The 17,236-nt window shown below is 29.8% G+C and overlaps 2 long non-coding RNA genes across 2 annotated transcripts; both read left to right on the forward strand.

Moving 5' to 3' along the window:
• Positions 1 to 4,694: 4,694 nt before the first annotated feature.
• Positions 4,695 to 7,106, forward strand: LOC101268395 (uncharacterized). The gene is made up of 2 exons (XR_182732.5): positions 4,695 to 5,113; positions 6,774 to 7,106. It is a non-coding gene; the product is annotated as an uncharacterized lncRNA (long non-coding RNA).
• Positions 7,107 to 8,293: 1,187 nt separating this feature from the next.
• Positions 8,294 to 11,618, forward strand: LOC104647383 (uncharacterized). Its single transcript, XR_741476.4, has 2 exons — positions 8,294 to 8,534; positions 9,494 to 11,618. It is a non-coding gene; the product is annotated as an uncharacterized lncRNA (long non-coding RNA).
• Positions 11,619 to 17,236: the final 5,618 nt, after the last annotated feature.

Here is a 17,236-nt window from a genome sequence, read left to right on the forward strand (position 1 = left end):
GGGGTCTTGTCCTAGCTTAGGCATCAGGGTACTCAATTATCGGGTTGATTTTCAAATTAGAAATCATTTTTCTAAAGAGTATTTTCTAGTCTGAAGACAAAAATAAAAGATATTTATATTTTTATGGGAATAGCAATCAAGTCATAATATATAACATAATTAGTTAAAAACAATAACACTTTAAAATATTTATCTAAAATGTCAGCAATATTTTAAAAAATATTTTTTATTCAGACTTTATTGTTTAAATTTTCTTTTATTTATCAAAACACTCCTACATTAGATCAAATTCTAAAAACAATAAACTTTTTTAAAAAGAAAAAAATAATTAAACAACTACCCATTAACCATCTTTCTCCATATTTCACATTCTCTTACCCAACCTTTCATGTATTCTAACTCCTCTTCTTCAAATCAGAAATCATTTTCCTAAAGAGTATTTTCTAGTCTAAAGCTAAAAATAAAAGATATTTATATTTGTATACCTTTCATATCATTTTCTTTTATATGAAAATATATAAAAAGAGAACTTTAGGCCCGCCTATGTAGCACCACCACAAATCAGAATTCCCTTTTAATTTATTTATGTACAAAACTACGCTTTCTTTTTCATGAAAAGTTGTAAAATATAAAAGTTGTGACTTTTACTTTTATGAAATGTTGTGGCCTTACTGAAGGTTTGTAACTTTTCCAAATAGTTGTAATCTTTCTGATAAGGCTCAATAAACATTTGTACACACTACCTTTTGTTGTCTACAAATAGAGGGATTTTCTCTCATTTTAAAACAACAAAAATTACAATTAAATATTTGTATATTTTTCTCCTGTTGCGTGGCACACTGACGGATTCGCCTCCTCTCCATTTTCAAAAAATTTTAGCTTGGATTAGAGACACGTGTTATAATTTAGAATTATTGGTTGAGATCTAATTGATTAAAGTAAAGTCCTAACAATAGTTATTTACTTCCATATATTTACTTTTTAAATATTTTTGGAATCCATTATATTTTCCCTAAATATATTAAAAAGAATTCTTTACTGCCCAGCATACATATATAAAAGTTTTACTAAATATTTTAACTTCTTTGGAAAAAAATTATAATAAGGTTAAATGTTTTTATTATTCTTATAGAGTATTAAGAGCTATAATGTCTATAGAGTAATATGAACTCCATTCAGAGAGTAAGAATTTAAAGTTAAGTGACTGTACAAAAAAAATTCCTAAAATTATAAAAAAAAAAAAAAAAGTGTCACTACAATTTTTAATTTTTATTTGGCAAATATTGTTGGAGAAATGGAAAACGTTAGGCAAAAAAGAATAACTCAACAATTAGAAAAAGAAATTCTTTTAAATATATTCAGGAAAAATATAATGTAAATCTTGAATTGTTGGATCGAAAAAATATTTAAGAAGTAAATATATGGAAGTAAATAATCATGGTTAGAACTTTACTTTAATCAATTAGATCGCATTCATTAATTGTAAACTATGACATGTGTCTCAAATCTAAGATAGAACTTGGAGAAAATAGAGAGAAGAAAAGTTGGAACCCTCACTGACACCACTCAACCCAAATAGGAAATTCTCTATTTCAAAGCAAACAGATTACCCTTTAAGGTGTCGTATAAATTAAAATTGCTATAATACTGTGTGAAAAATATGTGGTTTCTCATTCTTGCGAAAATGGGTGAACTTACTATAGAATCTATGTAAAACGACAACAATGGTTTATTATCCATGTTATTAGAATATAGGTTGAATATAATATAAAATTGTTCATTTGTCATTCAAGAGGGAATACATGTACACAGTTTTGACAGCTTTTTTGTAAATATTAGATGTCTCGAACCATGCTTGGTCAGTTTGTTGTTTAAACTGTTAATATGACAAGTTAAAGTGAAGGATAAATTATTCGATGTATTATTCAGAACAATCAAATCAAAGATATTCATAATGGGGGGAAAGAGGGAGCAAGCCTTAAACCATATCGATTAACAACTATAATACAAAATCAATAAGAACCTAATTGAGGTAGATTATACCCGCTCAAAGCGCGGACAATTTACCTGGTTATACATAATAATGGATAGGGAAAATGCACAAGTACCCCCCTAGATTATGAATCCCAGAGACACACCTTAACTATTGTAATGTCCTATTACCCCCTTGAACTTATTTTTTGTGTAATTTTGTGCACCTTTTTGGCTAATGTGGCATTCAAATATCTCCCCACGCTTTAATTGCATGGAGTCACGGTGTGTGTCACATAAGACAAAAGGTATATAAAATTGCAAAATGAATAAGTTCAGGGGGATAATAGGACCTTAGTTTAGTTAAGGTGTGTCTCTAGGATTTTGGTCATAGTCTAGGGACTTGTGCATTTTTCCTAATGGATAATACAAAAATATTATGTATGTATTTTATACTTCAATTTTGATGTATGTAAATTACAACTTTGTTGAATATTTATTATTGTTTATTATTTTTAAGTACATTGTACTATTTGTTTAATAATATGTTTGCATTTTAAATTTTTGTGCAGATTAATTGTAGTTATATCCAATTATAATTTAGAGAAAATGCACAAGTACCCCTCAACCTATGCCCGAAATTCCAGAGAAACACTCATATTATACTAAGGTCCTATTACCCCCCCCCCCCCCCGAACATATTTTATGTGTAATTTTCTACCCCTTTTCGGCCTATGTGGCACTAGCTTGAAAAAAAAGTCAATCAGCGTTGGGCCTACAAGATAGTGTCATGTAGGCCCAAAAGGGATGGAAAATTATTAATAAAGTAAGTTCAGGGGGTAATATGAATTTAGTATAGTATAAGTATGTCTCTGAGATTTCGGGCATAGGTTGAGGGGGTACTTGTGCATTATACCTATAATTTACAATAGAATTAACATAAATTCATATTTTTGAAAAGGTCATATATAGAAAATTAACTTATAAAAAAACGAACTTTTATATCTAAAATTAATATTACAAAAATATTACATAAAAATAATTATATATACAAGAAATTTAATTAAAACATACAATTTATATATAATAAAATAATATCAAAATATTCAATAAAGTGAATTGGAGTGATGACTAGTGTTATACCAAATTTGGTGTAACACTATTCACACATCAAAATGGTGTAAAATTTGGTGTTGGGTTGGAGCTCCAAAACTATTTGCTGTAAAATTTGGTGTTGGATTGGAGATGGTCTAAGGTTAGAATACTTGCAGAACCAAAATTTAAACAACAGAGCAAGGTAAAAGCTAACGCAAACACAAACAATATACATAAAAGATCCCTCCAAAAATCTTAAGGTAACAAGTACAGAGTTGATCTAACAAAAGAATGCAAGTCCCAAAAGTGGACCATAACAAGCTTGTCTCAAAATACAAAAGACTAGATATACAATATATAGAAGGAGACATGCAAGTTCAGAACGTCGAGTCTTCACCTCTCCTTCGATCCACAAAAGTTGTTGCATGTGCGAACAACCATAGATGGTAACTGGTACTAGGACCAACATCATAAAATAGATGCACAACGTAGCATGAGTACCGTGAACAAAGATACTTAGTAGGCATCATAAGTTGACTAAGAACGAAAGATAAAGACGATACGAAAATATGTTTTGCGCATCCTACAACTTAAAGACCTTGCGAAGAAGGGTTGAGTTCTTACTGTTCAGATATTATGGTATGAATATACTATAGAATCTAAACACAAACACAGGTCAAAGCAAAATTAATTAAAAAAAAAGTGCACGAGCGTACAAGAAATAAAAACTAAGTACAACTAAGCTAAACTTAACTGGACCTCCATAAGTCCAAAAGGTACACTCATGCGTAAGTTTAAGCAAAATCTGAACGGACCTTCATAAGACAAACATGTACACAGAATACTTAGCTACTAACACTTCCCAGCTAGAAAGGGGCCATTTATCTCGTAAACTCCTATGATCTTCAGCTAACCAGCTAGCAAGAGCAAACTCAGGGGCGTCAATAATACCATACCTTTTACCCTGAGTAACCATTCAAGGCCACCCAACCAATCAATAAACTCCTAGGGACGTCAGCCGTCTAGCTAGCAAGAGTAAACCTTGGGGCCTGTAGACTCCAATGAGGATCTCATAAAAACAAACATTCAATAACACTCACTACAAAAAAAAATAGTGTTTAGCGACGGATATTAGCGACGAAAAATATTCCGTCACTATATAATGACAAATTTGCGATGGAATAATCATTTTGTTGCAAAATTAACAAAAACAAATTGTCTATAATATGGCAACGGATTTACAACAAAATATTTAATCCGTCGCTAAATATTAGCATGAAAAAATGGCGCATAATTTTCGCTACAGATGTAGTAACAAAATAGTAGTGACAAATTTAATTAATATTGGGCGGCGAATTAGTGGCGGAAAAAAAGTTGCTAAACTATTAAATGGATTTTTATAAAAATTGTATTATATAGTGACGAAAATATCCGTCAATATAATTTTTTCAAAATATATATATTTATTTAAAAGTGACGCATGTTGGAATATGTCACTAATTCCATTGCAGTTCACTCCAATTTAAGATTTCAACACAATCACTATCTTTTAATCCTGACCGTTGATCTCATCTTTCAATCTTAGACTCTCATTTCAAAATAATTCTACGGTCAAGATATAATACCCTAGTTTTTTCTATTATAATTTGCCAAAAGACCCAAACCTAATTTCTCATTCTTCTTCTTTTTAGATCCACCGCATGCCACTATCTTCTCTTCCTCTTCTTCTCTTCTTTATCCGCCATTTTCTGTGAGAATAAGAGGAGATGTCATTCTCCTCTCCTCTCCGCCCCTCTTCCGCGTCTCAATAGTCGCCCTACTCCATTCCCTCTCCGCCAGCACTAGCAGCTGCTCTTCCTCTCTTCTGCAGCGCTGCCGCTCCAGTGGACAACAGATCCGCTTGGCAAGCCACCAAGAACCAACGACTCCAAACAGCAGCAGTCGGTGACAGCAACCAGCAGCAGCCGTGACAGCAACAGGCGATGAACCACCAACATTTGCTCGATAGAAAAAAAAATAATAGCGACACAAAAGGCTGCTCCGACCAGTATGTCCTCCTATTACCTATTTGCTATCTATTAAATACTTTGATTTATTTAGAGCAAACTTTTAGATTTGAAGTGTGATTGTTGTTTGCTTATATTGTGTGAATGTTTTCAATTCAAATTTTAGCTTGCTACTGTCTTTGTTATTTTCTCATTTTCAATTATTAATATTGCAACTATAGTGATATCTTACAAATTGATTTTTATGTTTTTGATGTTTTAAGGTTATTGAAAAAAGTTCATTTTCCAGCTGCTCATGCCGGCTACCGACCTGATTATTTTTACTATGGATGTGTTTCCTTTGATGTTAGAAATGTATAATATATTTTTCATCTCTATGAATTTAATTTTTATGTGTTTAGATACATGTTACTGAAGTAACTATTGCTTATTTGTCTCCTATATTATGAGATTTTGAGATCTCTTGAAAGGTTTGTTATTTTTATACTTCCATCTGGCCATCTCACTGGCTCAATCCATGATTATGGGGGCTTCATGTTTTGATCTTTACCTTATAATAGCCTCATAAATAGAGTTGTATGACAATAGCATTCTTATTTTCGATGACTTCTTCTAAACATGAATTTCATATAGGTTAAGAATTGATTCTCATGGTTGCCAACATTTTAAGAAATATCAATTTATGAAATTGTTATGGGGAACTGCATTAGGCGAATTGATATTAGCTCATAACAGAACAATCGAATGAATATTATATTAGATTATTTTTTACTTGCTTTTAGTTTACACTTGTTGCAATGAATTTACACGTGAATAACTGAGGACTATGAGCTCTCTTGTCATTTTGCGAGATATAATAGCAAAGTAATCAATATTTGTGACATTAGATTTCAATCATCTTATTTGTTCTAATTTATTTCTAGCATTTTACATCCTCGCATTAATGTATCACTCACTCATTATCACAAAATGGCATATCATATCATATATTATAGATGTGTTTAAGATTGTGTAGGCAGCTAGAATTACATCTATTAACGTCCATGTAAAGGACTATGTTTGTGTTGTTACTCAGCAGAAAGCCCCTGTAAATGTTTACATTTGGTGCAAATTGTAAATCATTTGTGTTGTTGTTCTGTTTGAGAGGGTTGTAGTTCTGTAAAGAAAAGTGAGAGGCTAAGGGAACCTCTAGTGTTCTAGAGTTCCAAATTTTGCGATTAGTGATAAGGTTTTAGGTATTCCAGTAAAATTAATTCTTTGTGTGACTTATAAATCATCAGTGATTTTCTTCTGTTAAGTAACTTGAACCTCAGTGTAAGGAAAAGTGAGAGATTCAAGGAACCTTTAATTTTCTAGAGCTCGTAATTTGCAATCAAAAGACTTGTTCCAGTGAATTGGGCTTGACTAAAGAAGAATAGATGTGGAGGATTCATGAAACCAGTCCAATCTAATATGAAGTTGAAGCTTAGTTGATCAATGATATAGTTATATTTTTCACCCGATATAGATTACTCATATATTAAAAGTTGGGGGAATTATGAGAAAATGACACCATTGTTTTGAATATATTGATTAGATAGTGTTGTAGTTTTGTTCTGTTATATCCTTTTTTATTTTAACTTAATGTTCCTAAAAGTAGACCTGTTATTTAGGAAATTTTGAGTTGCATGGAGTTTGAAGTTGTGTATTTTGGCTGATCAGGCAAGTTATTGGATAAATCCAGTGTATCTCATTTGTTCCCAATTACCAAGTATCTTTGGACTATTGGCTATTGCATAACAGGTTTGCACTCTTTTATGGACGAGAGAAAACTACTGAGCTCTCATCAAGCATACTATCAAGCTACCGAGATATAAAAGAAGAGAAGAGTATACGGATCTGAAACAAAAACATACTACATGAAGCAAATGTTCCTCTTAAGAATAATTGATATGTTTCTTTTCATATTTTGCATCGGAAGTATATGATTTTGACTTTCTATCTACAGATTTTGAACACACATAATATTATTTTATACAAATGTTTGTTATCGTAGAGGTATTCAGTAATTGTTATTTAATTTATTTTAGCAGTGTATGTTTAAAAAAAATGAAATGATTTTACAAGAAAAATTTTAACAACAAATTTAATGACGATTTGGTTATTACTATAAAAAAATGTTGGCAATGGATTAGCAATGAAACATTTAAGTGGACTTTGCGATGGGTCAAATAACAGAATATTTTGTGACAAATTAGTGACAGAAATTTCATCGCGAATTTATTATAATTGACGAAATTAATTATGAAATTAGTGACGAGCTATAAAAGTATAACGACGGACCAATCCGTCACTAACAAGTTGCGACGGAAATCGTTCGTCTCTATTACGTCGCTAAATTTGCAACGAAACTCATATTTTCGTCGCTAAGAGATTACTATGAGAGAAATAGCAAAAACCAACAATCCGTCGCTAATCCAGTTTAGTGACAAAATAACATAGATTAGCGACAAATTTCGTCAGTCGCTAAATGTTATTTTTTTGTAGTGACCATGGAACGACATCCAGTCGCAATCAACCCACAATATATCTTCAATCTTGAACCAACTCCAATCCCAAGTTGCCTAGTGAAGAGCAAAACCTCAAAGGGTTGTAGAAAGAGGAAGAGGGAGGAAAAAGGTCGCCAAAGCAGGAACACCATTTAAAATAAGGTTCATTCTATCATATTTAATTTTACTACACTAGTGTACAAGTAACTAAGTTGTCCAAATCGATTACCACTAAAAAACTGCCTAAAAACGATGAATAATGTCGCTCCTACAAGCGACGTCATTTGTCACAATGTCTGTCGCTTTTTAATAAAAATAATAATTTTAAAATTATTTTACAAAAAGCGACAGACAACATCTCTTATTCCGTCACTTTTTCGCGGATTTTTGTGATATATATATATATATATATATATATATATATATAAAATTATTAATTTAATATAGAGAGAGACGTCGTTCGGCGCTTTTTAATAAAAATAATTATTTATAAATTAAATAAGAACCACGTTGTTCGTCGGTTTTAATTTATTTTATTTTATTAATTAGTTTTTGAAAAAGCGACGGACGACATCTCTTAGTCCGTCACTTTTTGGTCAAAATGTTTAGTCAAACATTTAAAAAAAGCGACGGACACCATCTCTTAGTCCGTTGCTTTTTAGTCAAAATTTTGATTAAATATTTTTAAAAAGCGAAGGACAAAGAGATGATGTCGGTCGCTTTTTAAAAATTATGTTGAACCAAAAGGGGGTTTTCCCCATTTTCCCAACTCTCTTTCTCTCTCTTCTCTCTAAAACCAAAATTGTTGTGCCGCCGCTGCCCCACCCTACGCCGTCGTCGCTCTTCTCTCCTTGAGCATTAGTTCCATCGTACCCTTTCCCCGTTGGCGTCACCACCCGTCGTCCCCACTGCCTCTTTTCCTTAACTTGTTAAGGTTAGAGTTTAATTTTAGTTTTTTTTCAATTCTAGTAATATTTGATCTGTTAAAAACTAGTATATTATTTTAGTTTGATGAATAGTGTTATTCAATTGTTAATTTGTATATTTGATTATTGTTAGTTAGATAGAGAATTGAGAATTTTTTATTTTAGGGTTTTCTTCTAATTTAGTGTTTTTCAAATATGATAGTGAATTGAGTGTTAGAAAATAGAACAAACAAATAGTTAGAAGTTAGAAGTTAGATTAGTTGCATTTTTCAACTTTGAAATTCTTGAATTTAGTATGTTTGACGGTTGAAGTTAGAAACACATTGAATTGTATATGAAAGTTAAAATGAGATTAATTGAATTTTTCTACATAGAAAAGTTCTTGAATTTTAGTACGTTTGAAAGTTGAAGTTAGAAAAATTGGAGATTTAGGTTGTGAAACGCTGGAAATCTTAAATTACTGTAGAATTTTAGAACTTTAAGTTATGAATTTAGAACTTTAAGTTATAAATTTTAGAAAAGTTGTTTTTTTAGGATTTTAAAACTTTAAGTTGTGAACTTTAGAAATCTTGAATTATTTTAGGATTTTCGAACTTTAGGCTGTGAACTTTAGAAATCTTGAATTATTTTGGAATTTTAGACTTTAAGTTGTGACCTTTAGAAATCTTGAATTATTGTAGGATATTAAATTTTAGGTTGTGAACTTTAGAAATCTTGATTTATAGAATTTATGAACTAATTATTAGGTTGAACTTTAAAAATCTTGATAAAATATAGTCTTTATGAATTATTTGTAATTTTGAAACGAATTTTGAAAAACTTTATAAGTCTTTAAATTGTGATTTAGATATGTTTGGATATTAATTTATGTTTGTTGTTTTACATTTTGTGTAGCTTCTTTATAATGTTTTGTGTTTGATTGGGATTGAGTTGACTTGACTTCAATTAAATTGAATTGATTTTGCAGGTGAGCAGCAGAATTTGGCAGTTTCTGTGTCAAACAAATATTAGAAAAAAGCAACGAACAAAATGATTTTGTCCATCATTTTTTTTGGATTTTAATTTTAAAAAAAATTCAGAAAAGCAACGAACAAGTTCCTTTAGTCCGTCGCTGTTTTAATTTTATTTATTTTTAAAACCCAAAAAAGTGATGTACATGGTCCTTTAGTTCGTCGCTTTTTTGAAGTTTTCACATTTTTAGTTTCAAAAAAGCGACGGATAGTGTCTCATTGTCCGTCGCTTTTCAAGATTTTAAATCGACGGATTTCATCTCTCTTTTTAATTTAAAAATAAAATAAGTGATAGACGACGTCACATTCTTCAAAAAAATATTTAAAAAAAATAAAATATGACGCAGTCCGTCGCTTTTGAAAAAGCGTCGAGCCAAGAAACAAAGAGATTAACTGTGTCGCTTTTCCGTCTCTTTTTCCCCCCAGTATTTTAGTAGTGAATGTCGAAGGAGAAACAAGGCCTAATGTTTTAAATGTAAGAAGTCTATGGCAATAACTAGTCTAAGCCTATACTAGGTCGAAGCTCAATTATACAATCACAACAACTTACAAGTCAAAACATAAGATAAGGATAGACTCATAACCCCCAACTAGCTAGTATAGTTATAATCCTGAAATAATATCGATCAAGCCTAAAACATGGTTTTTATGAAAGAAAACCAACCAGGTACTCTCCCTCATTTGACTCTAATCAACATATGTTCACACATTCAACCTCAATCTAGGATAAAAAAAGTTGTAGCCTACCTTAAGGCTGACAGCATATGCTCCAAATCACATATCTGGAGTTTTTTCTTTACGAACAACCTCAGAATGTTGCCCCGCTATTGAAAATAGGATTACAATGTTAATACACTCCTTTAGACACTAAACCACATAAAATAGAGACATAACACTTTTTAAATCAAACAGGAACCATGGCACCAATGCCGAAACTTCTGGGATCGACTAAGTTAAAAAGTCTTAAATAGTACCCCCAAACTTGTGTTCCAAATGGAACACAATTCGGGGCTCGAAACAACAAGAACAAACAACATACGACAATTTCACCATTAAAGATAACAACTAAGATAAGGTAGCCTACAATTGAACGAATTTACCTGAAACGAGAGATGCCACACACTTTCAATCACACCACTGCATAGACCCAAGCTCAAAAAGACACCAGACTTTGAATTGTTGCAATCAAATCTCTAAAGAGGGATGGATCGCTAAAACTTAAGTGACCACTTATCTCTCTTAAGTGATTGGCCTGCAAGAGACGGTTTATTCCATAAGCCCCTGGTCGCTAAAGTGAGCCTTGCTTAAGCAACACTAGGGTCACAAAAAGGGTATGGTTTGGCCTGCTAAGCTCGTTTAAGTGATACCCTAGTCGTAAAGTGATGCTCGTTTAAGCGATGAGAGAGATGCTAAAGCGACTTCCATTTAAGTGGCCTAGCTTGCTAAAGCGGAGCCTTGGCTACTAAAGCAAAATCGCTTAAACGAGGCAGGGTCGAAAAAGTAAGCACCAACATCAAGTACCAATAAAATCAGCTAAGTTTTGTTTAAAACCCCATGCACACAAAAGAGATATGCCACCTAATCATATTTGACATTTCTAGACTCAAGGGAGAAGTCAAAACTTCCATTCGATGTTGTCTTGACAAAAAGTGAATCTCACACCCAAACTCCAATTTAAGCCAAAATTCACAAGGGGGCTCAGAATTAGCTTAGGAGCCTCAAGATCAGCACGGAGGGTCCTCAGACTCTTTCTAGGTGTATGGTGTACTTTTTTTATTTTCCTGCATGGTTTGTAATTGATCTTTTTTATTCTTCACAATGTGTACAAGATTTGTGGAGGTTTTCATTTGAATAGAGAAGAAGAACAACGAAGTGGTTGAAAGAGAAATAGTTAGGCCCGTGGGGAGAAACAGAAACGTGGGTATGTGGGAGTGGGATGAAGATCAGTTAAAAAACTCTCCCGAAAGGTGTAATTGATACTTATCAATTGATTCTCTCTCATTAATGTTATTTCTTTCACCTATTAATTATGATAACATTATATAATTTTTTAATCAAATATAATTAACAAATTAAAATTGATCTCTTAATACTTGTAATTAAAACTTTATCAGTAGTAATTAAAAAAGCGGATACAAAGACGGCAATATTAACCCTTAAATAGATATGAGTGATTCTTTTATTTGTAATCTGAATCAAACAAATCAAAATGAATTGAGCTAAAATCATTGATAATATTGAAGTTATCAATCTCATTAAAACATATACCTATACTATTTCAGAGTTCAGATCCATTTAAATGTCATTTTAACCAAACAAATTTAATTTAAAAAGAATTGCGTTTTTAGGGATCTAGAAGTAGTAAAAATTTTCTTTTCAAATTTTTCATTGTTTTAATAAATTATATCATTTCAAACAATAATTATATAAATAATTTCCTAAAAGGTTCCTCAATCATTCCTATTCAATTTTAGGAGAGATAAAAGATTGATCAATTATATAGTTTTTATGACTGATGGACTAGTATTATTTTCAAAAAATAAATAAATGTGAAATGATACTTAAAATGGGCAGAGAGTAAAAAAAATAATTTAAAAAAATTGGGCAGTGAGCACGAAATAAGACGGAAAATAATAGGGTAAACTACATAAATTCCATTAATTTAGGCTCTAATTACTTAGATCCCAATAGTTTTAAATATTACTTCCTCTACCATATTTCATACTTAGGATACATGAGTTTAAATCCGTGAGATATATGTATCTGCCGAATTTCAAAATTGAGATACGTATTTTATTTGTTTGAATTAATTGGTTATAACCAAATTTCTTAATATAAGGCGAAAATCAAGGAGTGTATCTATTTTAGTTAATTTCATTTTTATTATTATTTGAAATAATAAATTCGTTAATATTATTTATAAAAGACAAAAACATGTATATCTTGGTCATGCAATTTAATTAATTTCGTTTTATTACTCTTAAAATAATAAAATTCATTAATTTGATGTATCTATATCAATATATGATGTATCCAACAAACAAAACACTTAGATACATATCATACAAGTAGAGTCATATGTACCATAGAGTATCTAATATTAATTTTGTGTATATGTTACACGTGTCTAGTATTAATTTCATGTATCTATTTATATGATAATATTAATTTCATGTATCTATTTATAGATCTAATTTTAATTTCATGTATCTTTTATTAATTCGATGTATCAAGTATCAATTTTCATACATTATATTCAAAAGCATGTCTCTCGAATACATAACAATATTCATACTTATTTTCTAAATTATGAGCCATTAAAATGGAACAAACAGTATAAAAACCCTAACTTAAATTGGCTAAAAAAAATCTAAATCATCGAATCAAATACATGATAAGATTGAAAATAAATATACAATAGAAAAAACTAAAGATACTCTTACTTTGTCACTTTAACTAATGTTAATTATATAGAGTTTGATATGAATTTAGCACATGCAAAAGGAAATAAAAATGGTTAAGTACGAAGGGATACGTGTGGGAGTGAGAATGAGATACAATATTTTTTGTGATATGAGAGGAAACATTTAATGAAAAAGAAGAAAAAAGGGTAATGGCGGGATACATGAGGTATCTGTTTTGGGATTTGGAAGGGAAACTATCGAAAAGAATAAAGCAAAATTAATTTTAATTGGTAGTGTCCAATTAATTGAGGAGATGTCATTTTAAGATAATTATTCATTATCATATTTAAAGGGATTGTGTATCTAATTTAATTTTTTTATATAAATACAGTATATTTTTTAAAAAGTGGTATTCTATATAATATTTTAAAGTCATAATACATATATTGGACCCTAAACTTGGCTTCAAATTTTAATTTTGACCTCCAACTTTCATAATGCATAAACAGACACTTTTACTATCCAACTTTTAAATAAATAAACACATGAGTCCTACATGGCAAAATACATGTATTACACCACGTAGGACAAAAAATGACATGTAGGATAACATGTAAGACATGTGTGTCTATTTGTTCAACTTTATACAAGTTTAAGTGTCTACTTGTGCACACCCAAAGTTGAAGGGCATAATGTGATTTGAAGCCAAGTTAAAGGGCATATTTATTTATTATGCCTATTTTAAAAGTAGAGATAAAATACGTATATGTGATAGTTAAGTATGGATAAATACGTAGTTTTTCCAAAATATTAACTTTGAATTTTAGGGGACATGATACCATGATGGAATAATTACTTAGATATGTTTCTTTTAATAAATAATTATTGATTTAAACGATATATTTTTTATGTATTATCATTTATAACAATATTATGTTAAATATGTAATATGAAAATTAAAACCAATTGTTTGGGCCAAAAATCTAAGAATAAAAAAATGGAGAATTACCTAATTAGACATATTTCATTACCATATACATATTATTATTTATATTTTTAAAATATTACTTATCTTATCATTAATTAAGAGTTTTCTATCATATATTTAGAAAGATACACCTACATCCATGTAATTATGCTACCAAAAACACTAAAATAGAAAGATAAACGAGTGAAATTTGTTATGTATCTCATATACATGTGAATCACATTATATATACGCTAGATATGTGTAATTGTATGTAGCTGATGTAATTTTCATGTATCTAGAATATCAGATACATAGGAAAGTGACAAGCGAGATGAAAGGAGGTGAGCTAGGTTTGTTGTGTATCTTAGATACATATGAATCCACTTGAGTATAATATATTTAGATCAAATTATATCTAATTTTGATTCCATGTATCACAAGATATATGTACTTGGATATATTTGAATATTAAAATTTGATAAAATTCATAATATTGCAAACTAAAATGTATCTAAGTAATTATGTGAGTTTTTCCATAATATTAGTGAAGGACAAGCACAATCACTATGAGTTGTGATTGTTAGGATAGTTGTAATATGTGATGGGATGTTTTCACATCTGTGAAGAAAGACCAACATGAATCTCATTTAAGGTTTAGAAGTCTATTTAATTGAGTAAGTTTAAATTTATATAGGTTATATTTTTTGTAATTTATTTTGAATAAGTTGTTTCTTCAAGAATTGAATTTAATGTTTAAATTTTAACTAAGCAAAAGGTTACGTCAGTTTAGAAAGAAAATAACGAAAGGATACATCATATAAAAAAAATGAATGATTCTTCGTAAATAATTTAATTATTCGATTCTATAAATACAAAATATTTTCAAAAGTAAATTCCCCATTACGTATATATTATTAGATCTTATTATATCCTAATAAAGAATTAGTTGTTATCCCTAAATAAATCTAAACGAAAAGGTGAAGCAAATTAAAAGAATGGGAAATGTCAAATAAGAAAGGGACATGGTGGATCCGTGTGTTGAGACTTTGTAATAAAAGCATAGTATTAATTTGCTCAGAAGAAAAAGGCATTTTTGTCTTGTTATATTACAATTTGTCTATTCACAAAAACAAATCCAACAACCAACTTTTCCCATTTATTTAGGGCGGCACAAACGTAGGAGCCCGCCCACCCATGTTGTGTACTCCCTTCGTCTATTTTTATTTCAAACTGACTAATAATATTTTATAATATAATTTCATTATATTGATACATAAAAAATTAAAATTTATGGTAATTTTTATATAATTTTTAAATAACTAAAATTTTTTATTTAAAATATTAAATTAATTAATTTAATTTAATTTTAAAAATTAATTAAATTAATTTTTAAAAAATATAACATAATCAAATAAAGGTGAACCAGTGGTGTCTTCTTTTTTTCTTGGATCATCATTATTATTATTATTATTATTATCTTTTTAGAATAGTCAAAGAAAATCCTACAAACAAGCACTTTTCAAGCAGCTATTAAATATACTCCGGATTGTTTCATTCATTGAATAAATATAATAATTTTAATAAAAATAAACAATTATTTAACTATTTAGTTGGACTTTTATTTTCGATACAAAAATAGTAATAAATGAATTAGTTATAACACGAATTTATTTACGAGCCCTTACAAATCTGACCATACTCATCTTCTCTTGCATTAAATTTGGAAATGAAAATATCATACTTCTTTGTCAAAGTTTTTCTAAAATCATACCGTTGACATAAATTACTATTTTTCTAGAAGACATAAGGAATTAAAAATTATATAAAAAATATGAATAAAAGAATTCCAATAGTTTTTCTTGAACTTCAAATATTAACTTGTTTTAAATAAATTTTTAAAAATTCACTTTATAAACTCGAGAGGTAACATTTAAATTATAAAGTACGGAAGGGGCCTTTTTGAATTAAATTAAGGCACGTTGTGGTCCAATTCTTATTTGGTCCCATAATACATATTCCTCTATTGAAGGGATAATCAATTGATTAATTAAGATATTATTGTGGTAAATATTATGTCAATAAAATCCATCTAGCTCCAAATTGGTTAGAAGGTTAACTTGATATTAATTTTATATATCAACACTCAAAAAAAATTAATTTTAAATTTAATATATTTAAATTTACTTTTTCAATAAAAATTATAAAGTAATTGTCATCAAATATAATACTCAATCAACTTGGAATCAAATCGCACAAGAAATAAATCGAACCCGTCGTAAAAATAAATTAGTCTTTTTCAGAAATTTTCGATAAGAAAGAAGGGATGTATTTTTTTTTTCTGTTTTAAGAAAAGGTGCCTGCTTGTGACACATAGGGCTTGCTTTTTGTGATTACTATGAAATAGATGGCGGACTCAATTCATCAGGAACTGGAAGGACGACATCTCTCTCAGATTAAAGGGAAATAAAAGACGAGAGAATCCTGCCTTTATTTTGACTGGTCAAAGAACTACCTTCCTGGAGCTACCTCCTTACTTAGATCGTTCGTTTCCCTATTCAAACTCGGATCAGTTGGCAAGTGGATTCCGTGCCTGGGTACGAAACTCTAAACGCAAAATTCGATCATTCAAGTCGGATAGCATTTATCTACGCTAGGATGCGAGAGATAAGCCGTATGTGGTTATCTACTTTCAGTTACTTATTTCCTATACAAAATGGAAAATATATGAAATATTAAATCTATTATTTTCAATCAAATAAACTCTTGATAAATATTTTTTTAAAATGCCAAATAAATATAAAACTTGATAAAAAGAAATGGCGGAAATACTACTCCTTCCACCTCAAAATGCTAGTGGTGTATTCCATATTAATTATTAGGATAAATATTTTTAGATATAGATATATATTTGTTATTGTGAAATTAGGTTAATTTTAATTTTGGGGGCCCAACATCGAGCGAAACGAGCTCTACTCTGATATTATGTGAAATTAGATCTTAGGCGTAACTCACACCCCACAAGCTAGCTCAAAGGGAGAAGGATTGTCCAAACCTTATAAGAGATCTACCCATCTCATTAACCACCAATGTGAGACTTTAGTCATTCTTTAACTGTTATTGTTTGCAATGAATTTTAAATATATGAAAACCAAAATAATCATAAAAAAATGAAGAAACAAGATTATTTATTGATAAAACAATATGGGTATACTTTTATTCCTATTTGATTTTCTGTCCTAAGATTTATCAATAATTCGAGAGTGTTAATTAGTAAATATTTTTTCAAATAAGATGATTTGAGATATTTTTTAGTATAATATCTTTTT

Source organism: Solanum lycopersicum, chromosome 5 (assembly GCF_036512215.1).
Source record: "Solanum lycopersicum chromosome 5, SLM_r2.1".
In the NCBI taxonomy this organism is placed as follows: Eukaryota; Viridiplantae; Streptophyta; class Magnoliopsida; order Solanales; family Solanaceae; genus Solanum; species Solanum lycopersicum.